The sequence below is a fragment of the Salmo trutta genome, chromosome 7 (assembly GCF_901001165.1).
Source record: "Salmo trutta chromosome 7, fSalTru1.1, whole genome shotgun sequence".
Lineage (NCBI taxonomy): Eukaryota > Metazoa > Chordata > Actinopteri > Salmoniformes > Salmonidae > Salmo > Salmo trutta.
In genome coordinates, this window is record NC_042963.1 from 6,134,272 (window position 1) to 6,151,953 (window position 17,682).

A 17,682-nucleotide genomic window follows, 5' to 3' on the forward strand; every position below is an offset into this window, starting at 1 on the left:
AACTGTTTGTACTTCCAAGTACAGCTTGCATGCCAAAGCCCATTTGGGTATTGCGGAGGGGGTGAATGGGACATTTATATTCCAATTCTCAAGACGTGAGAGGCGCACACAGCTGAAAATCCCCCTTCTCCCTCCACCCACCCTTCCCCCATTGCTCTTTGAAGCCCAACCAGCACATTGCTCCCTGCAGCCATAGCAGCTCCTAGTTGTGTGTGTCGGTTTGTGTGTTTGCACCCGCGGATAAACTCTCGAAGAGTGCTCAACAGGAGTTAGTAGGCTACACAGCTGTGGCGCATGGTGTCGTTGCCTGTTTTCGCCACTTCTCCAAAAAGTCCTTAAGAAGTCACGACCCCGGGTCGGGTGGAAGTCTTCTTCATCCTCATTGGTTTGTCCACACCCCTCCAGAGATAAGGAAGCAAGCCTTCTGCTTCGCTCGCAGCAGAGGGAGAAAGTGACACTCGTGAAACTGGAGGGCAAATGACAAAGGAGCTGCATTGCGTGAACAAGTCTCTTGGATATTAATTGTGTCATTTGCCTATTTCTGATGAAGGAATTCGTTGAACTAATTTCCTTTTTATTGAATTGACATTTTCATTTGAAATTCGGATTCAAAGATTTAGAGTGACTTCGTCTGATAGGCTACCTACCCTGGCGGCAGACATGTATGTTGATTTTGTGTTTATCTTGTGGTTTGTCCTAAGTAGCATATGGCATTTAGGGGTGAATTTAAGAAGTGTGTATGTATATTTATTTTCACAATATTTGATATAGTCTTCTGCATAGCCCGGCTACTGCAATATACAGTACGTCAATTGTGCAACCATTCAATCACACAACGGACTTTATGGAGACTAGGGACTATATGCCTGGCTATTTAGTCAGATGTTTCCTTTTATAAAACATTGTGGTCTACTTTGTGTTGTGTGTTGGTGGAATCCTCCAGCAGATTGTCATGGGTGACGACACATGATGAGTGCAGGGTAGACGGAGAGGGCTCATTGTTGCTCAGCATTATGATGACAAAGAGAGCCTCGTCTGTAAACTGGGATTTGTTTGATATTGGAAATGAATGCGATAGAAATGCTTGGTAGCCACGGGTATTTAGTAACACAAGCCGCGGGAAAGAATCTTTGGCTTTTTTATGAAACAGAGGTCGACACTATATAGCCTGTCAGTGCACGGTATGATAATCTGTTTATAGAATCCCAATCGATTGGAAATGTTAGTGTATCAGCTGTCTGTCAGAATCACTTGACGCTACACGAACATTTCGTTTCGCGAATCATGTCCTTATCTCCATTGCTGTTGCTTGCCGATTTCCCTTAGCTAATCTCCTACAATCTAATCCATCTGGTGACTTTTTGTTCTATGTCGATGCAAGGGAATGTCTCCATCTGCAAATGATGAAAGCTTGTTTACATTGGCCGCAGATTTTAAGTTTTAATAGCCAGAATAAGCGTCTGGATAAAATGGACAAGCACATCCCATGTTTAGAGTGAAGCCATTGCTGGAGAAGGTCCTGCATGTAAGCCTAAACAGTTACAACTTTCCAGAAAACGTCTTAAATTCCGTGTAATAGAAGCCTAACATGAATAATAATGATGTCATTGATGCTGCTGACTAACTACAGGTAACTGCCAAAATAAGGGAAACCCCAACATAAAGCGTCTTAAAAGGGCAATGCACGTTGGCATAGATTCTACATGTGTCTGGAACTCAATTGGGGGGATGTGACACCATTCTTCCACGATAAATTCCATCATTTGGTGTTTTGTTGGTGGTCGAAAACGCAGTCTCAGGCGTCGCCCCAGAATATCCCAGAAGTGTTAAATTGGGTTGAGATCTGGTGACTGAGACACACACACACACCCTATGCTCCTTTGAGACCCCTCTTTCAAAGTCACTGAGATCTCTTCTAGCCATGGTAGCCAAAATATTGGGCAACTGGGCATTTTTATACACGACCCTAAGCATGAGGATGTTAATTGCTTAATTTTCTCAGGAATCGCACCTGCTTTCAATACACTTCGTCCCTCATTTAATTTATTTCAGTTACCTGTATGTTAATAGATTTGAGAGGGTTATATTCCTAATGTTACAGTTATGGCCTATGCACAAAATGTCCTTCTCTCTCGATATGATCTTGGTGGCTATGACAATGTTTTATCCAATGGCCGGCTCAGCCCCACGCCTCTTCTGGAAGTAGTATCCCCAGTCTGAACAGAGTGTGGGAAACTCTGCGTCTGGGTAGTACCCAGCCAGGGCCACACAATCTGCCCTTTGTGCAAGGCCTTGACCGCCGTCAGGGGGCTTAATTTAGCCAATGATTCGATCAACAAAAACAATTATGATAAAAGGGATATAGACAGGGAAGTAGGATAGGAGTGTTTTTCTCTGTGGGCTGTACACACACGAGAGGCTGGCCAGGCTGTCATGGCAGTGAAAAATCCCTCTGCCTTCAGAAATACGTTTGTTGTTAACGTGATAGCATGAAGTGGTTTTGTAGAGACTGATCAGGGGAGGAATGAGTGGTGTTATGTTTGGGATATGAGGAATGTGTCGGTCTCTTCAGTCTTGTCTGCATCCATGTCTGTGTACCCCATGTGTAAGACCAACACACGTTCCCCTGTGCCCACAGTAGAGCTAGGTGATATGGTCAAAAATCCATAGCACGATAAATGTACCTATTATTATTATTATCATTTATTATTATTATAAAATAAAAATTGCAATAATACATTTCTTTTTTGGCTCTCTGTTAGCGCCCTTTTTACACCATGTACAGGAATTGCCACAATATATTAGCCTAAGTTATTTGGCTACCAGGTGATCCAGCATATGATTAATAAGATGATGAAACACTTCTACAGAAAGAGACCTGTATTTTAAACATGCATTTATTTCTTCAGATTTGAAATGCAATAGTATTTCATCCAAGTTCAAGTATATTGGTGTTTGGTAATTGCAGCATATTATTTGCTCCAAATGCAATCAAAATGTAGGCATATAACTTTTTGCTAACTGTATATTTAACTTTATTACAATACATACCAATGGCGAGGTGAAGTCAATATCCAAGACACTGCAACCTCATCCATCCGTTTAGGTTGGTGGCTTTAAAGATGTTTGCCCCACTGTCCATTGTGATGCACGCCTGCTTCTCCTCTGGCAGATCCCAGGCTGCTAACTAGTCCCACGGCTCGCAGCTTCCAGTCGGCATCGATGTAGTACAGTGTCAATGACATATAGGGCTCCACTTGTTGTCGCGAAACAGTGCACCTGTTTTGGCATGACATTTCCTGTACATGGCATTTTGTATTTCTTGTCCAGAGTGTGAGCCATCTTCTTGAACCCACTTTGTTCAACTGTTGAATTTGGGGCCATGTCTTTTGGGATGTGGTACGTTATGGCATCTGTTATTTCATTCCCTCAGTACGTGTGTTCCATAGGGAGTTGTGTGTGCAAACTATTCCATAATGGGTTGTTGCCGGGGCTTTGCTCTTGTTATGATGCTTGTTGGCCTCTGCCCAATGTGTTTTGTTGTCATGCTGTATTTACATGGCTGTGTTTCAAATGGTGGAATAAGTTGCTTGTGACCTGTGTTGTTGCTATAGCATTTTGTGTCAGTTCAAGCACACTGCCTCACTCTGATCGATGTCACTAGGTTTAAAACCAAAATTAGCCCAAGCAACTGATCCTTTTGCAGTAATTATTTCTGGGACTGCATTTTCTTCGTCTCTGTTCATATCGCCCCCTAATGAACGAGGCTACTCGCAACATCACTTGGGAGAATTACCAACAACAGGTGTGGGAAGCATGGGATAGAACACAGCTCTGATTGGCTGCTGTAGTCTGGGTTCAAATGAAACAGCATAGATGGACGTGTTAAGCTCTGGGAGTGGAATGCTTTTTTTTCTATGCCATTTCGAGGTGATGGCAGCGGATGAATGGCATGACAATGGGTGTCAGGATCTCAAATCAAATTTTATTAGTCACATGTGCCGAGCACAACAGGTGTAGACCTTACAGTGAAATGCTTACTTACGAGCCCCAAACCAACAATCCAGTTTCCCCAAAAACATGAGTAAGAATAAGAAATAAAAGTAACAAGTAATTAAAGAGCAGCAGTAAAATAACAATAGCGAGACTATATACAGGGGGCACCGGTACAGAGTCAATGTGCGGGGGCACCGGTTAGGTGAGGTAATATGTACATGTAGGTAGAGTTATTAAATCAAATCAACGTTTATTTGTCACGTGCGCCGAATACAACAGGTGTAGACCTTAGAGTGAAGTGCTTACTTACAGGCTCTAACCAATAGTATGAGAAAAAAAATGTGTGTGTGGGTAAGTAAGTAAAGAAATAAAACAACAGTAAAAAGACATTTGAAAATAACAGCAGCAAGGCTATATTCAGACACAGGAAAGTGTATATAGTGTCTGTATAAAGTGACTATGCATAGATGATAACAACCGAGAGTAGTAGCGGTGTAAAAGGTGGGGGGGCAATGCAAATAGTCTGGGTAGCCATTTGATTAGATGTTCAGGAGTCTTATGGTTTGGGGGTAGAAGCTGTTTAAAACATCTTTGACCTAGACTTGGCGATCCGGTACCGCTTGCCGTGTGGTAGCAGAGAGAACAGTCTATGACTAGGGTGGCTGGAGTCTATGACAATTTTTAGGGCCTTCCTCTGACACCGCCTGGTATAGAGGTCCTAGATGGCAGGAAGCTTGGCCCCAGTGATGTACTCAGCCGTTCGCACCACCCTCTGTAGTGCCTTGCGGTCGGAGGCCAAGCAGTTGCCATACCAGGCAGTGATGCGCGTGCTCGGTCCTCTTTTTCCTGTAGTCCACAATCATCTCCTTTTGTCTTGATCACGTTGAGGGAGAGGTTGATGTCCTGGCACCACACGGCCAGGTCTCTGACCTCACTATAGGCTGTCTTGTCGGTGATCAGGCCTAACACTGTTGTGTCATCGGCAAACTTAATGATGGTGTTGGAGTCGTGCCTGGCCGTGCAGTCATGAGTGAACAGGGAGTACAGGAGAGGACTGAGCACACACCCCTGAGGCGCCCCTGTGTTGAGGATCAGCATAGCAGATGTGTTGTTACCTACCCTTACCACCTGGGGGCAGCCTGTCAGGAAGTCCAGGATCCACTTGCAGAGAGAGGTGTTTAGTCCCAGCGTCCTTAGCTTATTGATGAGCTTTGAGGACACTATGGTGTTGAACGCTGGGCTGTAGTCAATGAATAGCATTCTCACATAGGTGTTCCTTTTGTCCAGGTGGGAAAGAGCAGTGTGGAGTGCAGTAGAGATGGCATCATCTGTGGATCTGTTAGGGCGGTATGCAAATTGGAGTGTGTCTAGGGTTTCTGGGATAATGGTGTTGATGTGAGCCATGACCATCCTTTCAAAATACTTCATGGCTACAGACGTGAGTGCTACGGGTCGGTAGTCATTTAGGCAGGTTACCTTAGTGTTCTTGGGCACAGGGACAATGGTGGTCTGCCTAAAACATGTTGGTATTCCAGACTCGGACAGGGAGAGGTTGAAAATGTCAGTGAAGACTTCCCAGTTGGTCAGCGCATCCTCACAGTACATGTCCTGGTAATGCATCTGGCCCTGCGGCCTTGTGAATGTTGACCTGTTTAAAGGTCTTACTCACATCGGCTTTGGAGAGTATGATCACACAGTTTTCCGGAACAGCTGGTGCTCTCATGTGTTCCGTGATTCCTCCGATGGCATTGAGGAGTACACCACATCAGTCATTGGCTTCATCAATAAGTGCATCAATGACGTCGTCCCCACAGTGACCGTACATTCATACCCCAAGCAGATGCCATGGATTACAGGCAACATCCGCACTGAGCTAAAGGCTAGAGCTGCCGCTTTCAAGGAGCGGGACTCTAACCCGGAAGCTTATAAGAAATCACTTTCTTGATATGCCACACCTGTCAGGTAGCTGGATCATCTCTGCAAAGGATAAATGCTCACTAACAGGAATGTAAACAAATTTGTGCACAACATTTGAGAGAAATAAGCTTTTTGTGCATATGTATCATTTCTGGGATTTTTTTATTTCAGCTCATAAAACATGAGACCACACTACATGTTGCGTTTTATATTTTTGTTCAGTGTATGCACTGTAGACCATGTGTTTTGTTTTTGATTCATTCACAATACATCTCAAACTCCAAACTGTCTTCAGCAATACTGTTGTACACACTGGTTATACCAAACATTAGGAACATATTCCACACCCCGCTTCCTTTTGCCCTCAGAATGGCCTCAATTTGTCTGGGCATTTACTCTACAAGTTGTAGAAGGTGTTCCACAGGGATACTTGCCCATGTGGACTCCAGTGCTTCCCACAGTTTTTAAGTTGGCTGGATGTGCTTTTGGTGGTGGAACATTCTTTAATGACCATCCGCGTACATAAAATACACGGCCTGACTGTCAACCTTAGTAGGGTGCAATTGGCCTGATATTTTTCTCCCAGCATGCCCTCTGCTCCTCAACACCAGGGCCCTCGGCAGTTGATGACTTCCTCTGGGTGGCTGTGTTCAAGAGTTGGAATGCCAATTAAATGTCCTCTCCCTCTCGCTCTCTCACATGCACATCACACAAATGCACCCAAACTCGCCCGCAGGGTAATTGCTTGTGTACACACAGTCATATCTACCACTTTTTTTAAAATTATGGATGCAATTAGTGTTTGAAGTTGATTTTGGCTCTTGTTGAGTGTTGTTTGGGTGTTGTTTGTTCACTGTCAATAATTACTTGACAATACTTATCTCTTTATCATTTCATTGGCACAAACCCTCAAGAGACTCTGCTACATTGGGAGAACCATGCATGCTCTAATCAGAACAACTTAGAAGCCACAGAGTGCAGGGTAGACCTGCCCAGTCTATTTCAGAACACTGTGCTACAAGGCAGCCGAACTCAAGAGTTCAGTGTAGTTGAAGAGACCACAGTGTAGTTGTCAAGCTCCCTGAGCTTTTTCAAACGGGAAGCTGCAGGATTTACAGTTGTGGTTTGTGATGCTATGAAGTGCCTTCGAAAAGTATTCAGACCCCTTGACTTTTCCACATTTTGTTACGTTACAGCTACGGATGCACGATATATCGGTGAACATATCGGAATCGGCCAATATTAGCTAAAAATGCCGGTATTGGTCCAATGTTAAGTTTAACGCCAACGTGAAAAACCAATGTCAAAGCTGACGTGCATACCTATATAACGTAGGTACAGGACGTAATGACACCACGTTAAATGTTGCGCTACATGTGCAACACCGCCATTTGAAAGAGTAAGAAAATAATGCCAAGATAATGGAATTCATTGCCCTTGACAATCAACCATTCTCTGTCGTGGGTGATGTTGGCTTTCGCGACTGGTCGAGCACGGGTACACACTAAGGTTACCAAGTGCACTATTGTTCAGATGTTGCCCGGCCGGAGTTACAGTAATAGCGTCACTGCTATTAGCTTCACGACATACTATGGAATGCCGTTTTGGCTCTTTACGCGTCAAAAAAGATGCACGTCAAACAACACCGACGCGTTAAATAAGATTTTGATTTGACACGTCAAATAACACCGTTCTATTACAGAATGTTGTGGGTTCTGAATTTGCACGTGCAAGCCAAGCGCCACCAATCAGTAGCACTGTCAAAGCTGTACAAAAAAAGTCTGCAAATAGCCGGCCACAAACTGTGTTTACAATACCCCGTTGGTAATAAAGCATAATTTGTTTGACCACAACTTCTGGGGTAGCTAGCTAGCTTTAGCTTGGTACCTAGATGGCACCAATACAACCTTCCTGAAAACAATGACCAGTAGAAACTGCAGTCATTTTCACTATTCTTAGCAATGATTTAGGAATCCTTGTACGTGTTAGCTAGGTAGCCACTTGTTCACCTATTGAAATTGAACTTCAGTTCATGAAAATAAATAGCTAGCCAGCTACTTAACCCTGTTGCCCAAAGCTAACGTTTATAAGCAGCTTCATCTGGCTAGTGAGGCTCGACCAGACCGGGTTATGTGTTGTGAAGCTAGCCACAATAAGAATTAGGCACAATAGTGGAATTTGCGGTTTGCCTTCAAAATAAAAGTACCTATTTGAAAGTGATGCAGAAGGTTACAATTGCTGGAATCATGCCATATTTAGACTAGATAATGTTAGAGAAGGTTGGAATGTGAAGCAATGAAATGGGGAATCGGTCTACTCGGTGACACCCACAGAACATAACTGTGAAGTGTTTAGGTAAATATTAGCGTTGTAGCTCTTATTGTGGGACTGTGACTGTATGACTTTTTTTTAAATTTCACCTTTATTTAACCAGGTAGGCCAGTTGAGAACAAGTTCTCATTTACAACTGCGACCTGGCCAAGATGAAGCAAATCAGTGCGACAAAAACAACAATAGAGTTACACATGGGATAAACAACGTTACAGTCAATAACACAATAGAAAAATCTGTTTACAGTGTGTGCAAATGAAGTAAAGAGGTAAGGCAATAAATAGTCCATAGTGGCGAAGTAATTACAATTTAGCAATTAACACTGGAGTGATAGATGTGCAGATGATGATGTGCAAGTAGAAATACTGGTGTGCAAAAGAGCAGAAAAACAAATATGGGGATGAGGTAGGTAGTTGGTTGGATGGGCTGTGTACTGTACAGCTGCAGCGATCAGTAAGCAGCTCTGATAACTGATGATGAGATATAAGTCTCCAACTTCAGTGATTTTTGCAATTCGTTCCAGTCATTGGCAGCAGAGAACTGGAAGGACAGGTGGCCAAAGTAGGTGTTGGCTTTGGGGATGACCAGTGAAATATACCTGCTGGAGCGCGTGCTACAGGTGGGTGTTGCTATGGTGACCAGTGAGCTGAGATAAGGCGGAGCTTTACCTGGCAAAGACTTAGATGACCTGGAGACAGTGGGTTTGGCGACGAATATGTAGCGAGGACCAGCCAACGAGAGCATACAGGTTGCAGTGGTGGGTAGTATATGGGGCTTCGGTGACAAAACGGATGGCACTGTGATAGACGGCATCCAATTTGCTGAGTAGAGTGTTGGAGGCTATTTTGTAAATGAGCTCGCCGAAGTCATTGATCGGTAGGATAGTCAGTTTTACGATGTTTGGCAGCATGAGTGAAGGAGGCTTTGTTGCGAAATATTTAATTTTGGATTGGAGATGCTTAATGAGTCTGTAAGGAGAGTTTACAGTCTAGCCAGACACCTAGGTATTTGTAGTTGTCCACATATTCTAAGTCAGAACCGTCCAGAGTAGTGATGCTAGTCGGGCGGGCAGCGATCAGTTGAAGAGCATGCATTTAGTTTTACTAGCATTTAAGAGCAGTTGGAGGCCACAGAAGGAGTGTTGTATGGAAAATAACCTCCCCAGTCAGCCTATTGTGTGTATTGACATTCATATTGCACTGTACAGCTTTACCGAACACCCTCACTACACTGCTCCTGTGCATGAGCGTTGCAAAGTAAATTTAGAAATCTATATTATTCAATTATTGTACCCACACTGCTCGCGCGCGTCAACAAGCGTCTGCATTGCCAAGGGCTAAAATAGAAGCACTGCAAGTTCTGCCTCTCCCATCTCCTCATTGGTTTATAGAAGCAGATACCCACGTGCCATCTCCTCATTGGTTATACCCATTTGGGTGATTGAAAGATGAACTGTGTTGTCGGTCGTCGTGGTAATACTATGAAAGTTTAGATGCCAATCACCATATAAGTTCAAAGAAGAAAAAGCCTGGAAGGAGGACAGATGACTAGAAACGATTCGGTTGACCGTTTTGTGTGTGGATTAACTGTCGGAGTAGAGGACCTTGTGCAGTTCAGGTAAAATAACAACTCAATGTTTATATCCCAGGACAAATTAGCTAGCAACAGCAAGCTAGCTAAATATGACAAATTAGCTAGCAAGTGCAAGCTAGCTAGCTAAATTGCCATAAATGTTTAATGCTTTTCGACCTGTCCCCAAATTAATGTAATTGGTTCAGTTTGTTTTGATATTTTAACCTGCGTGTTGTGATCGCGTTTAGTGTGGGGGGACAAAATAAATGTATGCATGATGGTGCACGCGCGCAGCCGGTTTGGGTTCCGTGTAAGGATTGGGGATCAATGAAATGGTAACAGTCTACTTAATACCCAATATATTTTTTCCCAACGTACTCCTCAGAGTTATCAGACTCCAAAACCTTCATGCAGTATTATTTTTCCTAGGGAATAGTGTTCAATACACAGGTTGACAATAAATGTGACTCAATTCAGATGTTTCATGCTAATGCTCTCTGGGTGTCACTGAGTAGACTGATACCCCATGTCATTGATCCACAATCCATAGGTAAGGCTGTACAGGGAAATAAGTATGCCCCCAATGCAATTCTAAAGTATAATACATCCAGTGTGATTTCAACAGATTTGTCAAATTAACAAACTCTTTTGTTGATTTTATATAACGTTCCAGTCTTGTTTAGCATTCTAATTCTACTATTTGTATTAGTTTGCATCACTATCAATGACATACTTTTATTTTGAAGGCTAACCGCAAAGTCCACTATTTTGGCTAATCTTTATTGTGGCTAGCTTCACATAGATGGGTCTGACCACCATTAATCAAATAAGAACTGTCTTATTAATTAGGGTTATTTTAGATGATGACACCTAGCTATATAGTTAGCTAGCTAACTAAAGCTACTGAAACAGATTATGTTGTTTTGCTATGTTTTTGGGGAAGAACATTGTTTGCATCCATGAGCTAGCTACCTTTTTTATGACCAGCACTGTAGGTGCGAGGCAACTTTACCAGCATCATAGCATACGTGTCGATGCATCGTTGTGACATGAAATATGAGTGATAGTGTAATCAATGCGTTAAATTATATGACGTGCAGTCATATTCAGTTCTTGATTGGTCAACAAGCTTATTTGACACATCAAAGAGTGGTATTTGATGTGTATCTTTTTTTGACATGCAAAGACCCAAACGGCGTTCCATAGAAATGCTGGTTGAGAATGAAACGACTGAACAAATGAACAACGAAACAGCACAGCAAGTAAGTGAAAGAAATAGGTTTTGATTATGTTTTACTGGTAATGGGGACATACGTAAATGGCAACAAAATAACTTTTTTTTTGAGTGTGTGACTATTTAAGTAGGCAAGTCAGTTAAGAACAAATTCTTATTTACAATGACAGCCTACACCGGCCAAACCTGGACGACGTTGGTTCAATTGTGCGCCGCCCTATGGGACTCCCAATCACGGCCTGATGTGATACAGCCTGGATTTGAACCAGGGACTGTAGTGACACCTCTTGCACTGAGATGCAGTGCCTTAGACCGCTGCGTCTGTGTGTGTGTTAACTATTTAACTGTACTAGAATGCTTAAAAGGCCGCCAAAATTGTAAGTATCAGTTATCGGTATAATTCTTATATTGGATATCGGTATCGGCCAAAAATGTAATGTTGGTGCATCACTAGTTACAGCCTTATTCTAAAATATATTAAATAGTTTCCCGCCCCTCATCAATCTACAAACAATACCCCATAATTACAAAGCAAAAACAGTTTAAAAAATAATAAATAATGTTTACTAATTTATTAAAAATAAAAAAACGTAAATATCAGGTTTGCATAAGCATTCAGACCCTTTACTCAGTATTTTGTTGAAACACCTTTGGCAGCGATTACAGCCTCGAGTGTTCTTGGGTATGACGCTACAAGCTTGGCACACCTGTATTTGGGGAGTTTCTCCCATTCTTCTCTACAGATCCTCTCAAGCTCTGTCAGATTGAATGGGGAGCATTGCTACACAGATATTTTCGGGTCTCTCCAGAGATGTTCAGGTCCGGGCTCTGGCTGGGCCACTCAAGGACATTCAGAGACTTGTCCTGAAGCCACTACTGCGTTGTCTTGGCTGTGTGCTTAGGGTCATTGTCCTGTTGGAAGGTGAACCTTCGCCCCAGTCTGAGGATCTCTCTCTGTACTTTGCTCCGTTCATCTTTTCCTCGATCCTGACTAGTCTCCTAGTCCACCATGTTTCACCGTAAGGATGATGTTCAATCTTGGTTTCATAAGACCAGAGAGTCTTGATTCTCATGGTCAGAGTCTTTAGGTGCCTTTTAGCCAACTCCTAGCGGGCTGTCATTTGCGTTTTTACTGAAGGGCTTCTGTCTGGCCACTCTACCATAAAGGCCTGATTGGTGTCCTTCTGCAATGTTCTCCCATCTCCACAGAGGAGCTCTCTGAGTGACCATCAGGTTCTTGGTCACCTAACAGACCAAGGTCCTTCTCCCCCAATTGCCTAGTTTGGCTGGGCAGCTAGCTCTAGGAAGAGTCTTGGTGGTTCCAAACGTCTTTCATTTAAGAATGATGGAGGCCACTGTGTTCTTGGGGACCTTCAATAGTGCAGAATTTTTTTTCGGTACCCTTTCCCAGATCTGTGCCTCGACACAATCCTGTCTCTGTGCTCTACGGACAATTCCTTCGACCTCCTGGCTCGGTTTTTGTTCTGACATGCAATGTCAACTGTGGGATCTTATAATAGACGTGTGTCTTTCCAAATGATGTCCAATAAATAGAATTTACCACAGGTGGACTCCAATCAAGTTGTAGAAACATCTCATGTATGATCAATGGAAACAGAATGCAGCTGAGCTCAATTTCAAGTCTCATAGCAAAGGGTCTGAATACTTGTGTAAATAAGGTTTTTCAGTTTTTTCATATGTTAAAAATGTGCCAAAATTAGTTTTCGCTTTGTCATTATGGGGTATTGTGTGTAGAGTGCCGAGGGGGGGGGGGGGGGGTATATTATTTAATCAATTTTCGAATTAGGCAAAATGTGGAAAAAGTCAAGGGCTTTGAATACTTCCCAACGGCACTCTAAATGCTCTGTTCTGTGTGTTGGCGTAGATGTTTTACAGTATTCCTCTTACTTGTCCAAATTGTTCAGATAATGCAGTATGTTATTGTACTGAACAAAAAATATGAATGCAACATGCAAGAATTTCTAAGATTTTACTGAGTTAGTTCATAAGAGGAAATCAGTCAGTTTAAATAAATTCATTAGGCCCTAATCTATGGATTTCACATGACTGGGAATACAGATATGCATCTGTTGGTCACAGATACCTTAAAAGTAAAGGGCCTCAGGATCTCGTCACGAGATCGATAAAATGCAATTGTGTTCATTGTCTGTAGCTTATGCCTGCACATACCATAACCCCACCGCCACCATGGGGCACTCATTTTAGTGGCCTTTTATTTTCCCTAGCACAAGGGGCACCTGTGTAATGAACATGCTGTTTAATCAGCTTCTTGATATGCCACACCTGGATTATCTTGGCAAAGGAGAAATGCTCACTAACGGGGATGTAAACAAATTTGTGCACAAACATTTTGAGAAGTAAGCTTTTTGTGCATATGGAGAATTTCTGCGATCTTTTGTTTCAGCTCATGACACATGGGACCAACACTTTACATGTTGCGTTCATATTTTTAATCCGTGTATATAAGAGCAATATCTGAAACAACACACTGCACATATGAAGTGATTCAGCTGGACGCAAGTGGTAGAAAGGCAAAACGTTTCCTTTTTATTTTCAGGTAAACGTTGAGCTCTTAAGATATTTGGGACTACAAAAAAATAATTTGAGTGAAGTTCTATATACTGTGTCCATTTAGGAAGTAAAACACAGTAAATGAGTTATTTTGAGTAGTTGGAACTGACTCAGAATCACAGCGCCTTAAAGCACGCACCGTGGGGTCGCTGATAATAACTGCATGATCATATTGAGGGCCAATGACAGGCTACGTAATATGGCTTAACCACAAGGTGTCTCGTTGATGAGTATCATTAGGTGTGTAGTGATTTGTGTGTGATTCAGCAGTTGCTATTTCCGCAGTGTCTTTCTCCAGTGTTTTTTGAATTACTGTGTGGTAACGACATGCTATTATAGAGCAGCAGTACTGAGTGGTTGACTCACTCTCTGATCGGGCACAGCTATTATGCAGGCATAAACCACAAGCAAATATCGAAGGAAAATTATATATATATATATATATACATATACAAACCCGACCGACAGACGCATTAAATGCTTTGCACACCCATGGTTGTGCTGCCCATATAAAGGCTACACGTGTTCCTGTAAAAATGATAATACAAAAACATGTACAACAGAACAAGTGTAAGCTTATAAACTCAGTACACTTGAAGCTGTCTGGACCTAATTAAACTATGTTCTTTGATGCCTATGTGTTAGTGATAAGCGCATTTGGGGTTTCGGGTATCATCAAATTTAGAGGGTTTAGACTTCAGAAATGAAAAGGACATGCCAGAGTTCCCCAAAGATGAAATGGTACCCACACAGGTACCTCTGGCAATGCAGTCCTTGCCAATCACAGACATGCCTGTTGTTATCACCTCATTTTTTTTGTCACTCTCTCTTTACCTATTTCTGATTCAGAGGGGTTGGGTTAAATGCGGAAAACACAATTCGGTTGAATGCATTCAGTTGTGCATCTGACTACTATCCAGTTTCCCTTTCCCTCTCTATTCCTCTATCGGACTCACTCTGTCTTCCCTGTTCCTGTCTGGATGCTCTTTGCTTTGACTGGGCTAGTAGGGCAAAACAGAAACCTGCCTGCATGTCTTGGCAGGTTCTCTGTGTCGCAGCAGGCACGGCTGTGTAATCAGTTTAGTCTCTGTGCAGCGAATGGCCTGGCTGTTGAATGGAGAGATGGGTGTCTGTAAAGTCATCCTTGCGTCTCACTCTGAAATCGTAAGGCAAGCAGCGCCTCACTGACTGAAATACCCACTTGCTGCTGTAATGTTTCTCCGCTGTGTTTCTACCACAGGGACAACAGTGTCTTGTGATCCTGTTGAAAGATTGTGAACCTTTTGTCAGTGATCCATTGCAAATGGCGTGTGTTTCTTCCCGAGCGCTTTTTGTACCTTTTCTGTTTCTTCCTCTCTCCTCGGGGCAATTATGTTGATAATGGTCTGTCGCACTTCTGGGCGAAACTACTTGATGTATAACTTGCTTATGACATGGCTCAAGTGATTTTTCCGGGGAGGAAGACCTAACTGAAAATTCATGTGTAAAAACCATACAAACAGTTTCACCGCAAGTTCACCATTTGTAGTGAAATCTGTTTTGGTGGTCTGCAAGGTCGCTGTCCTTTCCAGGTCCTGTGAACTGCACTTGAGTGTTTAGATCTAAGGCTTGTGACTCTTGTTCGAAATCTTACGCGTGGGTGGTCTCACACTGACACAACCTCATGTTTTGTTTATACATTTTTTAAATGTAACCTTTATTTAACTAGGCAAGTCAGTTAAGAACAAATTATTATTTACAATGATGGCCTACACCGGCCAAACCCAGACGACACTGGGCCAATTGTGCGCCGCCCTATGGGACTCACAATCAAATCAAACTGTATTCGTCACATGCGCCGAATACAAGTGTAGACCTTACCGTGAAATGTTTACTTACAAGCCCTTAACCAACAATTCAGTTCAAGAAATATAGTTAAGAAAATATTTACTAAATAAACTCATTTAAAAAGTAACACAATAACAATAGCGAGGCTATATACAGGGGGTACCAGTACCGAGTCAGTCTGCAGGGGTACAGGTAAGGTGAGGTAATTTGTACATGTAGGTATGGGTGAAGTGACAGCATAGATGATAAATAGCGAGTAGCAGCAGTGTACAAAACATAAGGAGGGGGGTGTCAATGTAAATAGTCCAGTGGCCATTTGATTAATTGTTCAGCAGTCTTATGGCTTTTGGGTAGAAAGTGTTAAGGAGCCTTTTAGTCCTAGACTTGGCGGTCCGGTACCACTTGCCATGTGGTAGCAGAGAGAACAGTCTATGACTTGGGTGACTGGAGTCTCTTGACGATTTTATGGGCTTTCCTCTGACACCGCCTAGTATATAGGTCCTGGATGGCAGGAAGCTTGGCCCCAGTGATGTACTGGGCCGTACGCACTACCCTCTCACGTCCGGATGTGACACAGCCTGGATTCGAACCAGGGACTGTAGTGACTCCTCTTGCACTGAGATGCGATGCCTTAGACTGCTGTGCCACTTGAGAGCCCAATGTGACACACTGTACTACCTCTGAATGACTCGGACAAGAAATCAATGCTGTCATGTGATACTGGGAAACATTGAACATGTGCTTGGAAGCCAGAAGAAAGACTGACATCATCGCTACAATGTGCCTGGACCACAGAGCTACAAAACAACAACACACATTGATAGGGTTACTATCTGTACTGAATGTATACAATGAAGGGAGGACTATCCCAGTGCTTGGTTATCAGCTGTAGTAACCCTGTTGTTCTCTGGCAGTGCAGACAGCACTGTGGACAAGGCCCTCTGCAGGAGACGAGACTGTCAGATGTTTATCAGATTTTGCTCAATGGCTGTTGATGTCCTGGTTCAAAACAGGAAGTGAACATTTCTGTTAGACGTTATCTTTTCAGAGCTCCCGTCATGGCCGTAAGACCCAAATTAAATCAACCTATTTATGGAGTAGTTAAGGAAGTTTGGAAATTAGACTAGTTCATTTCTTGCTCTCGCTCACATTTGCTTGTAGAAATCTTATGTCATGGTAATTTGAGCCTCACTTCAACATGTTCGCTAAATGTTTAAAGAATGAAAGCATATAGTAGTCTGTAATATGACCACCCATAAGAGTATCCGGGGTTCGACCAGATCATTGATTTAGTTAATTAATTCCTTAAAACATGAACAACTATATCTTAATTTTTTTACACAAGAACAGTGGGTTTTTTTCCCCCCAGGGGTATTATGCTGCATTCATAACCAAGTGGGAAGGTGGTAATTACTAATTGTGAAGTCGTAAATACCAGTTGAATGCATTCATGTGCTTTGAACTCATTGATGAATCCTGATTGGCGAATGGCCAAGAAGCTGCGTCAACAATAAACTAAAAGTACAGCTATCATGTTTGTAAACAAATTATAGTGTACAAAAACCATAATAGCTTTTTATAAATGTTTTGTTGCATTTAACTGCCGAAGATGCTGTTTTCAAGGTAATTTCCTTAGTAGGTGATGCCGAGGGCGGTGTGTGAGAGAAGTCGGAGCTCAGGGATGATAGAAAAGTTTCCCGGGGAAATTACTAGTTGGAGGGGTGTCCAAGTGAATATTTCTCAGTCGTATGTGGTAAATACCATCTTCCCACTTGGTTATGAACTCAGCATTAGGCTACAGCATTCTGCATAGTTGTCGGAACTTCACTGTCATCACAGTCATAAGCCAAATTTCCTCCAACTCTGCTGCCATGTTTTACCTATATCATTTTAGATTCAACATGTTGCTGCTGAAAGTGTGAATTTACTGGTGGAGAAATGCCATCACCCTCCACCAGAACCTTCTAGCCTAAACCTTTATTATAGTAATGCGTAGTGATGTACAGGCTTATTTGCATGGATCAATGCCAAAGGCATGACAACCCTGTATGATCAAACATTGTAAAAGAAAGTGTTTAGTTAGTAATAGTATACATGTCTCTGTCCTGGGATTTGTAGATAGGCAGTGATTTTCCATTTTGAAATTTCCAACATGTCAACATTGAAATAGTAAAGAGTTGAAGAAGAGAACGGGTATGAAGTTAGAGAATGCT

At 42.5% G+C, this 17,682-nt stretch overlaps 1 protein-coding gene across 1 annotated transcript in view; it reads left to right on the top strand.

Moving 5' to 3' along the window:
- The first annotated feature begins 211 nt into the window (after nucleotides 1-211).
- Nucleotides 212-17,682, top strand: part of LOC115196804 (rho family-interacting cell polarization regulator 1) — a 105,348-nt gene continuing 87,877 nt past the window's right edge. Inside the window, exon 1 of the mRNA XM_029757720.1 lies at nucleotides 212-662. The gene's annotated coding sequence lies outside the window, so the exon portion shown is untranslated. The remainder of the gene's footprint in view (nucleotides 663-17,682) is intronic.